The 17635-nt window shown below is 41.8% G+C and overlaps 1 protein-coding gene across 1 annotated transcript in view; it reads left to right on the forward strand.

Moving 5' to 3' along the window:
* KIAA1217 (KIAA1217 ortholog) overlaps positions 1–17635 on the forward strand; it is a 357946-nt gene that overhangs the window by 119425 nt on the left and 220886 nt on the right.

Here is a 17635-nt window from a genome sequence, read left to right on the forward strand (position 1 = left end):
GTTCTTTTGTCAAGTATGTTTTTATATCAGATTTCTTGCTTATCCCCAAAACCCCAATGTTGAGTTCACTTGTTTTTTGCTGCCTTCATTGTAAATCTTGTAGTGTGGACTTCTTTTTCTATTAGATAAATCCAATCAAATGGTAATACTTCCTAGTTTTTAGCATTCACCAAATATTTTATGGACTTTCCCCAGTTTATTGTTTATTTTTAGCCTTTTAATGTTTGTTTCCACTAGAGTACTGAATTTTTTATAGCACTGCGTGCGTCTTTAGGTATGTTGAGGGCTGGTGATAGCAGAAGCCCCATTTGAATGGGTTGGCTTCTTTTAAATAGCAAACCTACTGCCTTCAATGAATAAGAAGTCCCCCTTCTTAAAAGAGAAAAATCACATTGCCTTGGTATCTCAGGAGTGCAGTTCCATAAATATTATTATGCATGATGGAACACATCTTTATTCAATAGAGCAAATATTGCCAACAAAAATGAAATAATAGAGGAAATAACTTCTAGTAGTTCCTGCTCTAACTATGAGAAATAAGTGAAAAAGTTTTCAATCAAAGTTTTTTGTACAGTGATAGTTGACTATCTTTCACTCAGCGATGCTTAGGCTCTCAGGGGAAAAATAGACAAATTGAATGTTTGATTTTGGTTTTCTGAACATTTTCTCCCTTTGGTTTTTGCTTTATAAAGTCAAACGTCATACTTGTCTTTTAAGCCAACCACACATCAGCCATTTGGGTGAGGCTGGACTCTACACTAGAACAGAGGTGAGGTTTGGTGAGGGGACTCAAGTTTATTATTATGAAATGGCTTTTAAGACCCTGATGCTGGAAAAGATTGAGGGCAGGAGGAGAAGGGGACGACAGAGGATGAGATGGTTGGATGGCATCACAGACTCAAAGGACATGAGTTTGAGCAAGCTCTGGGAGATAGTGAAGGACAGGGAAACCTGGTGTGCTGCAGTCCACGGGGTTGCAAAGAGTCAGACACGACTGAGCGACTGAACAGCATCAACATCATATAAAGACTCACTTTAATGAAATTTCTGCCTCTGAAATGTTTCACTAGAGGCCAAGTGTTGTCATTATATAAATCAAGGAGAATTTCCCTTAAAAAGAAATCTTCATTTATCACCAGGCTAGGTACTTTTCCTAAGCTATCTTGACTGCTTTTTCTAAATATGAAGATGTGGAAGAAGTGAAAAATAAACATTCTACCCATAGAAGTTATAAACCCATAATTTGTGATAAGGGCTTTAATCTGTATTTAACTTTATTTTTATCATAAAATGTGACCTAGGTGAAAATCATTGTATTATGCTTCAAGAACATACCATGCTGTGGGTGGATTGGGATGGTTAATGGAGAGGAGGAGTGGTGAGGATTAAAAAATCCATTTCTGGAAGTCAGACTGATAGTAGACATGGTGGAGGGAATAAGAAATTGAGTTTTGGAACATTTGAAGTGAGGTAACTGTGGGAGTTCTTCGCTTTGGAATATGCATGTGTGTTGATGTGCATTTAGAACCTACATGTATATTGAAATGTATTTAGAACATATGTATATTGACGGGCATTTCGAATATGTCTGTCTGGATTTGGGGAATACTGGGCTGCAGCCATCAATGTGTAGGTGTATTCTTAAGCTTTTTTTCCATTCACAGCGCCCTCAGTGCCCATAGGCCAAAAGAAATACCTGACAGTTTCTGTTCATTTCAGCAATAAAGTTCATACAACCTAATGAGAATTTATGTCCTAACCATTTAGTGGCTGTATTGAAAATGCAATTGTACACATTGAAATATATAGGTATCTTTTTCTTTTTTAAAAAAGTTTATTTATGGCTGTGCTGGGTCTCTGTCGCTGTGTGCAGACTTTCTCTAGTTGTGGCGAATGGAGGCTACTCTTCATTGTGGTGAGCGGGCTTCTCATTGCCGTGGCTTCTCTTGTTGTGGAGCACAGGCTCTAGGGTGCCTGGGCTTCAGTAGTTGTGGCTCACGGGCTTAATTGCTCCATGGCATGTGGAATCTTCTTGGACCAGGGATCGAACCCATGTCCCCTGCATTGGGAGCATGGATTCTTAAACACTGGACCACCAGGGAAGTCCCTATCTTTTTCAGTCTTAAGCGATAGTTAATTTTATGTGCTAACTTGGCATGACATAGTATCCCTGTGTGTGCTGTGCTCAGCCACTGAGTCATGTCTGACTCTTTGAGACCCCATAGACTGTAGCTCACCAGGCTCTTCTCTCCATGCGATTTCCCAGGCAAGAATACTGGAGTGAGTTGCCATTTCCTACTTCAGGGAATCTTCCCGACCCAGGTATCTTGTGTCTCCTACACTGGTAGGCGGATTCTTTACTACTGCGCCACCTGGGAAGCCTGTGTGTTTGGTCATACACCAGTCTGGATGTTGCTCTGAAGGTATTTTTTAGATGAGATTAACACCTGAATCAGTAGACCTTGAGAGAAGCAGATTATGCTCCATAATGTGGATGGGCCTCATGCAATCTTCCTGAGACCTTAAGAGATAATAGCCAAGGTCTCTCAGGGAGGAAGGAATCCTGCTTCCAGCCTGTCCTCAGACTCAGCTGTGTCACCAGCTATTCCATAAGTCCCCAACCTGCCGGCCTGCCTTGCAGATTTGGGACTTGCCAGCCCCCACAGTGGCATGAGCCAGTTCCTAAAATCAGTCTCTCTCTGTGTACACACACATGTCCTGGTTCTGTTTTTCTGGAGAACACTAACCACTGGGATTACATGCTTCCTTGGGCACCGCACAGCTTCTCACGCCTTAGAAACAGATGGGACAACATTTCCTGTTCCACCTTGAACTTGCTTTTTATCACCGCTTCTCAGAACCCTGCTTCACAAAGATGATATCATCCAAAGGACTGTAGGTGATTTCATGTCGAAACAGGAAGCTACCTCAAGCTGGTATTTTGTATGGTGTCCAACGGGTGTCAAATATAGCTGTGTTTCCCTCGGAAATGTAACGCATCCCTCAGCACATCTGTGCACTAGCTGTGACGTCAGGGCAGCCGTGTGCTCACCTTGGGAACTATGCGTACCGGTGTACAGGAACCACAGGGATGAGATGAGCTCAGACCAAGAGCAGAGATGAGCCCCAGAGAACAGCTGCGAGGAAGAGGCAGCAGCAGAGGAGCTTTTGGGAGGCAAGTCTGACGGAGACTGGAGACACAGGAAAAAACTAATGCACTCTGCATAGAGCAAGGAAAATATGATCCCAGCGAAGAAACAAGTTCAGGCCTAGGACAGAAGGCAGGAGGAAATATTCTCTGCTTCCTACATGGTCAGGGGAGTTAGGATGGTGGAGCTAGAGTAACATGTTCACCCTTTCTCTCTTTTCCAACTTTTTTTTACGTGTCTGTGTCTTCATTGTATAATGAAAGAAGATACATTTGCAACTGTGAAAAAAATGCTTTCTAGCTCCCTTGTTACTCGGCACACCTGATCTTCTTATTTTTTATTTTTTCTTCTTCTGTTCAGCTTCAGCCTTGCGGTGTGTGTGTGTGTGAGTATGGGAGTGAGTGTGTTTTGGGGGTAGGAGGACGTGGACAGGAATAGGTGGGAGGAGACAGTAAAATAAGGATGTAACAGAAAAAACTATTGCCAAGTTTGCTTTTCTTCATGAAATGTTCAGTAGAATTAGGGAGGTGAAGCAGATTCACAGAAGTCCAAACAAGGAAGTTGCAGTTAGAAGCTGAGGACACTCAAACTAGAGCAGGAGGTGGAAGGTGACAGGGGTGGAGCGGAGCCTGGAGAGGACGAGCGAACTGTACAAGTGAGTTGAGCTGCAAGGAACACCAGGGTGAGCCTTAACACTGCACTTGGACTAGACCCCAGCAAAGAGGCTTGAATGGATGATGTGGGGCTCTGCTTTAAATCAAAGCCATAGTTTTCTCAAGACAGCATTAAAGCCACCAGGCTTTGCCAAAGCACTTTAAATCTCTTGGTATTTGTTGAAATTAATTTGCCCCTAAGAAAATTCAGGTGTCTAGCTTTGTGAAGTGTTCATTCAGGGAAATTTTTCTATGCACTAACTAAAACCCATAATAATGAAACAACAATGTGACACAATGGAAAGGTGATATAATTAAGCATATAATAAAGCTCTCGATTTTTTTGAAATTACTATTATCTTGACACTGGTGGTTTCATCAGGTAAAAGCAATGATGCCAAGAGTCACGTGGCTGGAACCGTTGGGGTTATTTTGCATATAAGATGAAACTCAGTTTGACATCTATTTTTATTTTGAGGAAAAACTAAAGGATAAAAAAGCATCCCTTTCCAGTTCTCCAAGAAGGTTATGATTTTAATTCCCCACCACAGAAAATGCAAAGAAATTAGTAATTACACTTCATGCATGGAGCTCCATAGAGGAAAAATAAATTGGTACCCATCTACCCCAAATCTGTAGATCAGACCTAGAATGGCTAATCACAGATATAAATTGTAAGCTTGCTGCTGATTGCTCTCTCCTCAGTCCAGTGTGAACAATTAAGATTTATATCTTAGTGTGGCTGCAGTGTTTTTGAAGTGTGACTCAAAAGTAAAGTTCATTTTAAAATTCTCTTAATCCGGGTTTACACTTTTCATTCCTTTCTGGTTGAAGTATTATCTTCAGGAGGAGGCCCGTATTAAACTGTAAGTACCAATTTGGGCTGTTTTCAGAGCATCACAGCACCTTACCATTTATCAGAATAACCAGAACTGATTGAGAAAAAACAACTGCTTTTTTTTTTTTACTGTGTAAAAACAAGACAGCTTTCAGTAGCAGTTGCCATTCATTGATCTAGTGGGATGGAGGTGGCTCTGAGGCGCCCACCACTGGTTCTCCACCTTCTCATTCCCATCACAGACACCCAGGAACATCTTAAAAACTACAGAAGAAATGATGCAGCTGCTATGAAAATAGTGCAGTAGTTCTTCAAAAAAAAAGTTACAAATAGAATTATATATGAATAAATATATGAATAAATTATATATGAACAAATAGAATTATATATAAGACCCAACAATTCAACTTCATGGTATGTATATACTCAATAGAATTGAAAACTGGGACTCAAAGACATTTGTGCACCCAAGTTCACAGGAGGATTATTTATGACAGCCAAACAGCCCATATCGTCTACCAGTGGAAGAATAGATATAAAATGGGGTGTGCACACATAATGGAATATTGCATGCATGCGTGCTAAGTCGCTTCAGTCATGTCCGACTCTTTGTGACCCCTGGACTATAGCCTGCCAGGCTCCTCTGTCCATGGGATTCATGCCCTCCTCCAGGGGATCTTCCTGACCCAGGGATTGAACCGCAGGTCTCTTATATCTCCTGCATTGGCAGGCAGGCTCTCTACCATTTGCGCCACCCGGGAAGCCCAATGGAATATTATTCAGCCTTAAAAAGGAATGAAATCCTGTTACATGCTACAACATGGATGAATCTTCAGGACATTATGCTAAGTGAACTAACTCAGTCACGGAAGGACAGATAGGATTCCACTTCTATGAGGTACCTAGAGTAGAGAAATGCTTAGAGGCAGAAAGTAGAATGATCAGTGATTATCATGAGTGAGTGAGTACAGGGAGTTTCCGAAACCTGGAAAGCCCTCTGGAGATGGATGGTGGTGACAGTTGCGTAGCCATGTGAATGTGCTGAATGCCACTGAACCATGCACTGAAAAATGGTGAGGACTGTAATTTTATATCATGTTTATTTTCCCACCATTGAACAAACAAAACCAAAAACAATAGAGGAGTGGGTGACACACAGAAACTCAGTCCCAGCGTGTCTGCAGCAGGGGCTGCAGTGATGCTGGGCTAAGGTGTGTATGGTCTCTGGAGTTCTGAGACTCACATGGCACAGCCAGCAGTGAGGAGCTCACGCTGCTCAGTGATGGGAAGGGCCTCCAGGCACCAGGAGGAGAGAATGGCAATGTGAGGGGCAAGGAGGCCCCAGTGAAGAAGACGACCCTGGTGTGGCCAAGGGGTTATTCGAGTGAACAGAACCTCAAGCATTTGGAGTAATTTGTGCATGTGGGCCAGAAGGGTCTTTCAGTCACATCTGGGCAACTGTCCTTCAAAGCAAGCAAGGTGGGTGGATGTCTGTCCCACCTCCAAGAAGCATCAGCTCTGCCCTGGGTCCTGCTTCTCCTGCTGCTCAGGTGAGAATCTGGAAGATAGTGGACACTCATCTTCGCTTTGCTTTGAGCGAAGCAGAGATAGAAGGGAGGCTCAGAATGAAGGGGCCACACTACAGACCAGCCACTCGTGACTGGATAAAACAGCTTTTTTAGATGCTTCAGAGAGAGATATGCCTTACAAGTGAGCCTTCCCTCTTTCGTTTGTGGGGACGTGAACCTGGGTTCAGACCTTTGTTGCCTCTTGAGCCCGGCCTTCTCCTGACCCAGAAGCATCTTAGTGAACATAGGATTAATGGATTAACCCATACATGCATTCCATTTCTACACACACACACTGGACATTTCGTGTGTGCTGTTCACCAAGTCAGATGAACAAGAGTTCAGCTGAGTCCATCTGAACTCTCCATGCCAGGAGAGATCCCTGACAGGGCTGCATTTCTGCTTTGCCAGAAGAATCTTGTGATAGTCAATAATAGCTAGCCCTGGTGTTCCTACCGAAGCTCTTTATTGAATACAATTCATTTTAAATGACCTTTACTTTTCAGGAATAGTTCTTTATTTGAGAAGTGCAGATTGCAAACAGCCCAATCAACCCTCTGGCTTTTGGTTATTAGCATTCCATCTGCTTTATAATGCCATGTAAAAACCAGCTGTGCTAGGGAGGAAAAAATTATTGACTGAATCTGTTTCTCTGGAAGAAAAATTTGTGTGGCATTAAGATTGCCAAATGGCGGGGTCTTCTTTTGGGGTATGTGTGTGTGTGTGTGTGTGTGCGCGCGCGCGCGCACGCATGTGTGAGTAAGACTCACTTAAGGTGTTTGTTATATTTCTTCTTCAAGTTCCAGAGCTCATGTGTCATAGTTAATGTTAGAGTTATGAACAAAAGTGTTTCTAAAAAACTAAAGGAGGAATAATAATTTTAATCATCAGTTCAGTTCAGTCACTTGTCATGTCCGACTCTTTGCAACCCCATGGACTGCAGCATGTCAGGCTTCCCTGTCCATCACCAACTCCCGGAGTTTACCCAAACTCATGTCCATTGAGTTGGTGATGCCATGCAACCATCTCATCCTCTGTCATCCCCTTTTCTTCCTGCCTTCAATCTTCCCCAGCATCAGGGTCTTTTCCAGTGAGTCAGTTCTTCTCATCAGGTGGCCAAAGTATTGGAGTTTCAGCTTCAGCATCAGTCCTTCCAATGAATATTCAGGACTGATCTCCTTTAGGATGGACTGGTTGGCTCTCCTTGCAGTCCAAGGGACTCTCAAGAGTCTTCTCCAACATCACAGTTTAAAAGCATCAATTCTTCGGCGCTCAGCTTTCTTCATAGTCCAACTCTCACATCCATACATGACCACTGGAAAAACCATAGCCTTGAGTAGACGGACCTTTGTTGGCAAAGTAGTGTCTCTGATTTTTAATATGCTTTCTAGGTTGGTCATAACTTTCCTTCCAAGGAGTAAGCCTCTTTTAATTTCATGGCTGCAGTCACCATCTGCAGTGATTTTGGAATTTTAATCATAAGTTGTTGTAAATAATTTTATTATAAATGATTAAGTGTTGCAAACTTAAGCAGTAGCTCTTGGGCTGACGAGCCACTAAATATGGAGAAGAAAATACAAACAAAAGGTTGAGTGCAGGGTGGGAGTATTATTAAGAATTCTTGGATTTTTCTTCCCAAGCTGTGGCCCATTAGTTGTTTATTTCGTAGTTCTGCTGCTTCAGGACTCTTTGTGTCTTAGACCCTACTTTTTTGAAAGGTGATGTTGATACTTGTTTGTATGCTGGTCTTGTCAAGGCTTGCAAACTTGTACTGCTGCTATGTTAATTTCTTGGATAGACGCCTAAGATCATCATGTTTGTTCATAACAATGCTTATATGTGCTTTTATTCATGGACTGCTTGAAAGAGCCTTGCCCTCCTGGGTTGATCATGAGCTTGATCCCCAGACCCCCACCCTGCTCCAGACACTGGCTGTTCAGAACTTGAGTTGGGGGAGGTATAAGCCAGTGATAGTCAAAGTGCTGGTCAGGTACCACCTTCTCAACTTGAAGTAATCCTAGAAATTCTCATTTCCGTTTATCAAGAAACTGCCAAAGTCACCTGGAAATGAGCAGTTTGAAACTGAAGCTGTTTTCTAACTGGTCTTCATTCTTCCATTACTCCCTCGTAACAGACTTGTGGAGCCATGATTTGCAAGTTCTTTGAAGGTAGAATCTTGTCTTTGGGATTTTCTGTTCCCTTTCAGGTTTGGAGCTTAGCTCTTTGATTTCAGGGAGGAAAACTCAGGCAGGCTATGACAGTTCAGCTGTGTCCCCTGTCATCAGTTGCTGGGATCATGGATAAATTGGGAAAAATTGGGGGGATGTATAGAACTGAGATGAGATGAGGTGTGTGCTCCCTAGGGGAGCAGCTGAAAATGAGAGTGGGAAGGTCATCTCTTCACCCTTCAACTTACAGTGAGACCCTGGGGAGAACACAGGGCTCTCGCCAAGCTCCCAGAGTTAATGGCAACTCAGCCGCCATACCCTTTACCATCTGCACTTTATAGCACAATATGGATGGATCCTCTTAAACCTCTCAGACAAGACTAATTACAAGCAGCCAGTTGATCCTGTAATGCACCAATTTGTCTGATCTGTCTATAAGATTAGAGAAAATTATTCTCTTGATGCAGAGGGAGGAAAACAGTAGTAAGTAATGGGACAGAAGTTTTCGCTCTGCATGTGGTTGTGAATGGACAGGTGTGGATGTGTATGTACACTTTGGCGTGGTGATGAAGAAAACACAGAAATCTGTTAATTTGCTAGCTTCTCTCCTAAACTCAATTTCAGTATTTTTGTAGTTTTTTTTCCCGTATGCCATTTTTTTTGGTATAGATTTGTGTTCTTTGAATTATATTCTCTGGGGTAGGATTTGGGGTTCTCATTCTTCCGATCCAGAGTTCTAGAATTATTTGAGCTCACAGGTGGGAAAGTGTGCACTGGTGAAGTCACCCATCCTCTCTAATTGGTTGCATTGATGGTTTACTGTTGTGGGACTATCGGTACCAAGGGTGGGTTACTGCCACCTCCCTATCCAACACCTTCTTTTAGATTACTCATGGGTCCATTGCCCAACTTGTTAAATAAAATTTGCATGCTGTTGAAAAATTTTAATGATCCTTTTATTTTTTAAAGGATTCCTTGATTTATTTACTTATTTTGGGCTGTGCTGGATCTTCCTTGCTGTGAGGGGGCTCTCTCTAGTCACAGCTGGCAGGGGCTAATCTGCGGTTGTGCTGCGTGGGCGGTACCCTCTCGTTTCAGAGCATGGGCGCTCTTGTCTCCGTGTGCCGCTTAAGTAGTTGTGGCACGCGGGCTCACTTGTTTCTCAGAGTGTAGAATCAAACCAGGGATCGAACCCACATCCCTTGCATTGGCAGGCACACATGAGTTCTTAGCCACTAGACCACTAGGGAAGCCCTAATGATCCTTTGGTTAACAAAAGGAGTTTATCCTGGCAGTGAACATTATTACCTAAACTGGAATTCAGAGGAGATGGCATAAGGATGTTTCTAGGATTCGCCCTTCACCTGCTTGTCTGCAGTACTGGTCTTTTTTAATTTTTTTCCGGCTGCACTAGATCTTTGTTGCAGCACGCGGACTCTCTAGTTGCAGCATGCGGACTTAGTTGCCCCCTGGCATGTGGGATCTTAGTTCCCCGACCAGGGATCAAACCCATGTCCTCTGCATTGGAAGGCAGAATCTTAACCACTGGACCACCAGTGAAGTTCCATAGTGGCCTTCTGCCTCTTTCTTTTCTAACTTGTGTGCTATAGGCTCGAGTCTCCTTTGCATCCATACTATGTATGTTAGCATTTTTCAGGATTGTCTCTCTCCCAGGCATCCCTTGGAGGCAGGCTGGTCCAGTTCCCAGGCCCACTCACGATGTTTCTAAGAGAACACTGTTGTTCCTTTTTCCTAGAACCCATCAACCCAGAATAAACAGAGGGTACCATTCCCAACCACCTCAGTGACTTACCCCGCCTCTTTCTCAAAAGATTTACACACCAAGGCATCTGTGGCTTTGAGAGAGAGGCCATTCTCTCTTAACCCTTCCAATGAATTTGTAAAGAAAAGCTCCTTTGGTAATGCCAAGTAATTACACTCACATTTCTGTTTTAGATTTTGTTCATGCTCTATGCAGTTTTGTTCCATTTATGTGTTTCATTGTCAATGAAACAGCATGTTCTCCAGCTAAGTAATTCCCTGAAAATTACTTGGTTTTCACTTACTTAGAGCTACTCAGGTAAAGGATAGGTCATCTTTATAAGAGCTATAATGTTTTGTTTCACTTCACCAAGTGTGTGTGTGTGTGTGTGTGTGTGTGTGTGTCTCAGACGATAAAGAATCTCTCTGAGTCGGGAGATTTCCTGGAGAATGGAATGGCAACCCACCCCAGTATTCTTTGCATGGAGATCTTCATGGACAGAGGAGCCTGGTGGGCTACAGTCAATGGGATCACAAGACCTCATGCATATATATGTATATCATTGGATTATATAGTTAAAGGGAATCATGAACATAAAATGATCAGTTTTAGTTTTTAAGATGAACAGTGTTAAAATAAGCTTGTATGCTCCTGAGAATGATCTGGAGAAAAGAAGGGTGTGATTATAGGAGGGAAGAAACTGAACAAAGCCTTGGGATTTAGTGGGAGGCTTAGCCTTAGGAACAGAGACAGCTTTTCCACCTTTACAGCCAGAAAGGCATCATATGTGGGCACGTAAATCTGGCGGATGAGGGTGAGAGGGTGAGGTTGTTCTCACCTGTGAATGATACAGAAAGGGAGGTGATCAGCTAAGAGTAAGAAGAAGATATTGGAAGTTTGAGGGGAGAAAAAGCCTGTATGAAATAGATTGTAATCTTGGAAAATAAAAAAGTAAAATCACGAGGAAAGCGTAGAAGAATCATTTAGCAGAGTTAAGTTTGAGATTTATGTTAAGGAAGTTAAGACCATTAAGCAGAGTTGTGTGAGTTTGTTTGTTTTTTTTTCCTTCCAGCAGTTTTAGCAGCTCAATGGGAAATAGTTAGGTTGAACCTGTATTTGTTTTGAATTTATTTTCTTTTTGGCTGTGCTGGGTCTTCATTGCTGTGAGTGAGCTTTCTCTAGGTGCAGCAAGCAGGGGCTACTCTCTAGTTGCGGTGCTTGGGCTTCTCTTGTTATGGAGCGTGGGCTCTAGGGCACGTGAGCTCAATAGTTGTGGCATGCGGCCTTAGTTTCCTTGCAGCACTTGGGAATCTTAGTTCCTGGATCAGGGATAGAACCCACGTCCCGTGCCTTGGAAGGCAGATTCTTAATCACTGGACCACCAGGCAAGTCCTGACTGGAACTGTATGGATTGCCAGACTAGTGCAACAGATAGTCAGGCAGATGGAGATATTGCAAGGGGTTGCTCATGAAGCTGGACCACAGAATCTAAACGGGGTGTGATGAGGTGGATGGTGGATTGAGATTGAAGGATAAGATTCCTGTTGGGTCAAGGATCATTGGAAAGTGTTTTTGATGGTTTCATCATTATGCCTTCAATCTGTGTGACTGTGCACTGTTTAAACCATGCCCTATGTGGCCAAATGTCCTGAGGCTACTTGGAGAGGATGGATGTCCATAGGTCCAATATCCAAATTCTCATATCAGGGAAAACCTTGGGAGCGTGAGTTTTATTTAAAAGTCTATGTTAGTTGTCGGAGAGATGATAAAAGTAGATTTTTGTTTATCATCCTTTTCTTTTTAGTCTGTGTTGGGTCTCCATTGAGATAGGTGGGCTTCACTAGTAGCATTGCTCAGTTGCCCTGAGGCATGTGGGAATATTGTTTCTCTGACCAGGGATTGAACATTCATCCCCTGCGCTGGAAGGTGGATTCTTAACCACTGGACCACCATGGAAGTCCCTGTTTATCATCCTTCATTCACTTTGAAGCTAGTAATGTTTTTAAAGCTCAGCTGTTTTTAATAAATGAAAAAAAATCTGTCCCTTTAAAAAATTTCTTTTTTACTCATTTGAAAAGTAAATCACAGTAAAGGTGAGAATTAATATCTAGTCCTCTGGAAATCATTTTTTTAAAGTAAATCACATCCATTAGGGAAATTCAAAAAGTTCAAAAAGCATTTTGAAAAATCCTGGCCTACAGGTAGACAGAAATGACTTTCTGTCTTTTGAGAAATCTCTTCTCCAGGGGACCTTCCCAACCCAGGAATAGAACTGGGGTCTCCTGCATTGCAGGTGGATTCTTTAACAGCTGAGCTACCAGGGAAGACGCTTTAAAATAGTAGTTCTTATTATTTAATGTCATTTTATTTTTAATGGCTATAAGATGTTTGTTAATTTTTTTAAAGATATGAAATAATTATTGTTATTAGGCATTGAAATCTTTTCATGTGTATGAAATGATGACAACTCAGCAGTGAGCCCCCGGAACAGACTATTTAAGTTGTAAATATACCAATTAAAGGAGCCACACTTACCCTAAGGCCTTGCAGGGAGCATTGTTCCTATTTCAGCTAGTTCCAGGACTGTCTGGATGAAAGTCACATTGTGAGCAGAGGTCCCCAACCCCCAAGCTGTGGACTGGTACTGGTCCGTGGCCTGTTAGGAACTGGGCCGCACAGCAGGAGGTGAGCGGTGGGCAAGCAAATGAGAGACGCTTCATCTGTATTTACAGCCACTCCCCATTTGCTCTCCCATCACCTCGAGATGGGACTGTCTAGCTGCAGGAAAACCAGCTCAGGGCTCCCACTGATTCTGCATTATGGTGAGTTGTATAATTATTTCATTATATATCACAATGTAAAAATAACAGAAATAAAGTGCACAATAAATATGTGCTTGAACCATCCTGAAACTATTCCACAAAACTGGTCCCTGATGCCAAAAGGGTTGGAGACAGCTGATGATGAGGACTCTGAATACCTGAGAAAGTAAAGGGACCTTACTTTACATTCACTGTTTACTTCTTTGTCTTTTCCATCAAGCTATTTCATCACTAGAGTAGTTGGATTGATGCTGTTAGATGTTGTAAGTTGGAAAATTTCCTTCATATAAGCTGTTATTAAGATAAATCTTCAGGAACTTGAAATTAACATTTTATAGGTGAAAACTTTAAATCACAAAAATTCTACTTGCTCCCTCCACCCTTTCCCCAGCTAAGAATTAAAAAGAATACTCCTTTTTTTTTATTTTGATGGTGGAATATTTTCGTCTAGCTCATGCCGTACAAATACTTATGAGAGCTTAGTTTGAGCAAATCTGACAAAAGCTTTGTAACATAGGTGTTGTACTTATCTAATTCATTTTTTCCAGTGAGCTTTAACATTTCTCAAATGTAAAGGTGTGAAAGGCATGGTTACCAAAAACAAATAGATGTGAACGGTGCTGTGTCATTAAATGTCATGCTTCTTGATTTGTTGGTCATGTATTATCTCAAACAAAAGTGGATTTTCCTACTCTTCTGTTTTTGCATTTTCGAAAATGGGCTGTCTACGAACTGGTTTATGGCTTTCTTATTTTGCAGTGAGGAGGAAATGGAAATAGAAATTGCTTTGGTTCCTCTCCCAATTATATGAATTAATACTGGTTCTCAAAATTCTCTTACATAGGAGGGGTACAGTTGGGATAGAATGGTGTTTTGTGGGTAACTAGGGAAGAGAGTCGGAGAAGGCAATGGCACCCCACTCCAGTACTCTTGCCTGGAAAATCCCAGGGACGGCGGAGCCTGATGGGCTGCCGTCTATGGGGTCTCACAGAATCGGACACGACTGAAGCGACTTAGCAGCAGCAGCAGCAGGGAAGAGAGTGATATGCAACAGCTGATGGTTTGGTAATGATGCTTAATAATTTTAAGCAGAGTAAGATGGCAAATTCTTGTCCCCATTGGAACTGTTTTGTGCATACCACTTTTAGACTTCCTTTCATTGGTTATATTTGTTTCTTGACATTTAAGATAGCATAAAATGTTTGGTTTTTGTTTTCTGAAAGATGAAAAGTGAAAACGCATGGCATTTATTTAAGAAAAGATGCAGGCTAGTGGTAGTCTTCTAAATTGATATCGCTTCTTCTTTGGTGAGAACTAGCCTGGGTATTGTCAGAATTTTATTTATTTTTTAAAATATTTATTTATTTTGCCACACCAAGTCTTAGTTGTTGCATGCAGGATCTTCGATCTTCATGGCTGCATGTGAAGTCTTAGTTTCGTCATGTGGGATCTAGTTCGCTGAGCAGGAATCAAACCTGGGCTCCCCACATTGGGAGCATGGTCTTAGCCACTGAACCACCCCCAAGCAAGTCCCTTGTCAGCATTTTTCAAAAAACCTTTCATGGTTGTTACCTTCACAAGGCAAAGTAAGATGCCAATTATGGATGTTTCATAAGTATTAGTTCAACAGACTAGCATCACTGTGATACCCAGTTTTGGCATATCAAGAAAGTGAGATGTTTAACAGTCTTTCCTAAAATGTGGTTACATATGTGATTTTTAATTACGCTTTTTTGCTATTTTCTTAATTTACGTAAAGTCCCCTTTCAGTATAAATGTAGGAGAATTGCTTATTGAGTCCTCCATGCTTTACATACTATTATGTACTAATAACTCTCAAGACCCTTTTTTTAAGAAAAGATTTTTCACCACACCACATGGCATGAGTTTGAGTAAACTCCAGGAGATGGTGAAGGACAGGAAAGCCGAGAATGCTACAGTCCATGGGGTCCCAAAGAGTCCGACACAACTGAGCAGCTGAAGAAAAACACCAGTGACCTGGGATGTGGGATCTTAGTTCCCCGACTAGGGATCAGACCCATGTCCACTGTATTGGAAGGTGGAGTCTTAACCGCTGGACTGCTGGGGAAGTCCCAAATACCCTCTGTTTTTTGCTTACTTTTGTTTTGATTCCCATTTCACTGATGAAGAAATAGAGGCACAGTGGGTATATATAACTTGCCTGGGATTGGAACAAACAAATGGCAAAGCCAGGATTGAATCCTTAGTCCTAAAGAGTGTAATCTTAGGTCTATGTATTGTATTGTTTTTGGTTCCAGCGTTCTGGGACCTGATGTTCTCCATCTGCTGCGTGTGGTCCTGGCTCCCTCTGTCCTGGAATATTAGTCATCTTTGTGTGTGACCCTGTGACGCTCTGATTGGGACCCAAACTGGGCCACTGAGCAGTCAAACAGCTCTATTAACAGAGATGTCAGTGTCCTTATTTTTTATTTACTAGGAATAAATGAGTAATTGATATGCTGTTTTCAAATTTCCGTGACTGTATCCCTCTTCTCTTCATAGCTACAAAATGTCCTCAGGAATAGTGTAATTAAATATAGCTTTGTCTCTTTATTTTTGAGACCCACATTTATGTCTCTATTCATAGCTTGTCTTAGGACCTCTGTGATTCCATGTGCTGAACTGGTCTCCGTAGATATCTCTGTATAAGCTGGGGTCCCAGTTTTATTAATTGAATTTGCAGCATGAGATAGGAAATCACTGTCCTTTTGTATGTATCTTTCCAAGATTCAAAGCTAATGGTATTGTTTGATAGGATTACTAATAGCACTGTTATGATTTATACCATGTTGAATTCATACTGTGTTAAACTATCCAACCCTTTGTGCTTGCTACTCAGAGGAAAGTAAGACTTCTTGTACTCTTAATGAAAAAAATCTCTTCTCTGGGTTAAGACCCTATAGAGTACTCCCCTTGTTCTAGAGCCAAAGAAGAAAGATAAATTGTCTTAAGATACAAGAACATCTCTTGTTGGATAATTAGCCCTTTACAGACCTAAGGGAGCAGTGATAGAGTGTCCCCTCTGACGGAGCACGTCAATGGGAAGTCGAGTGTAAACACTCCTGTATTTAGCAAACCAGACGTTATTTAACTTCTCTGAGCCTTCATCTTCTCACCAGTGAATTAAGATCAAGGATACTTATGATACTGGCTTTATTGACATCTAAGTATATTCATGTAATGTAGTTACTGCTGTGCCTTTCTCCCGGTGTAGGCACTCAATAAGGGGTAATTATTTGATTATTGAGTGTTAGTAGGCTACTGAAAGGATCTTGAGCAGGTTTGGAGAATAAGCCATTAGCTAGTAAAGAAATAATAATGGAAAATGCACTTAGGCAAATGCACTAAGCAAATATGGTTTCATGGGTTTGCCTAAAACATAGGAAATACTTTTTAAAAATAAGGAAAAATAAGAGTAAACGAATCTCTCTTGTTGACTTAAGACCTTGTTTGATTTGTCTCATGTGTAACTTATATGAGACTCAAAAGCATGAACTGTTGTAAGAATAAGTAGGAACTTGAAAAGTAAGGCTGTTTGACCCTTTGAACAATTCTTTTAGTGACTTAAGATATAAACGGAGGTCATCAGACAAGAAGTGCATAGTTTCCAAAGAAACATTTTAGAAAAGGCGAAGGGAACCCTTCCAAGGAATCTTGATGCAGATCTCTCGTTTAAGAGGAGAGGTGTGCAGGCTTCTGAACCTCTGACCCTGTCATCGATCTGGATGTGGTCCTGGCTCCCTCTGTCCTGGAATATTAGTCATCTTTGTGTGTGACCCTGTGACGCTCTGATTGGGACCCAAACTGGGCCACTGAGCAGTCAAACAGCTCTATTAACAGAGATGTCAGTGTCCTTATTTTTTATTTACTAGGAATAAATGAGTAATTGATATGCTGTTTTCAAATTTCCGTGACTGTATCCCTCTTCTCTTCATAGCTACAAAATGTGGTGGTGTCAGGGGTCTCCTTGCCCTCTTCTGCCTTATGGATCCAAATCAACTCCTAGAGAAACAGCGGGGTCATTTTAAAGAAAGCAGAAAAGTCCATGAAGATGGCTGTTACATGCATTAGATGCACGTCGATTGCAAAAGAAGTTAGTGTTCTTAGAATCTTCAGTGGCTAAGCATCAGCAGTGGATTTTTTTTGTGAAAGTGGATTTCAGGTATTTACGAGGAAACTCTCACTGCAGAGGTTGAATAGAAAAAGACAGGAAAGTCCTGCGGTCCTGGCTGTGCTTTAATGAAAGTTGGGTACAGCAAACAATGAGAGGCCAGACTCAGGAAAGTAGAGAAGGTAGGAGGAAACCCAATGGGATGAACAAAGAAGTGCTTGAATAGCTGAGACCTGAACAGGAATGCTGCCGCCAAGCAGGGGCCTGGCAGAGGGCCAAGGAGGAGGACAAAGAAACAGCAGCAGAGCTCTAGCAGGAAATGAGAAGCAACTTTCAAAACACATCAAGGGAGACTTTCTTTAAGTACATCAGAAACAACGAGACAGGGAAATGTTGTTTCTCTGTTCCGCAGAGGAAGGAGTTGGTTTTAAATGACAGTGATAGGTCAAGTTGTCTACCTTTTTCCCCTGCATAGAAGCATAACTTCATTGTTTTAGTAGAATCTGGTAGTATTGAGCTGGAGTAGGGAACATTATCAGAAGA

This window comes from Giraffa tippelskirchi, chromosome 13 (genome assembly GCF_054371585.1).
Source record: "Giraffa tippelskirchi isolate mGirTip1 chromosome 13, T2T-mGirTip1v1.2.pri, whole genome shotgun sequence".
Taxonomy (NCBI): domain Eukaryota; kingdom Metazoa; phylum Chordata; class Mammalia; order Artiodactyla; family Giraffidae; genus Giraffa; species Giraffa tippelskirchi.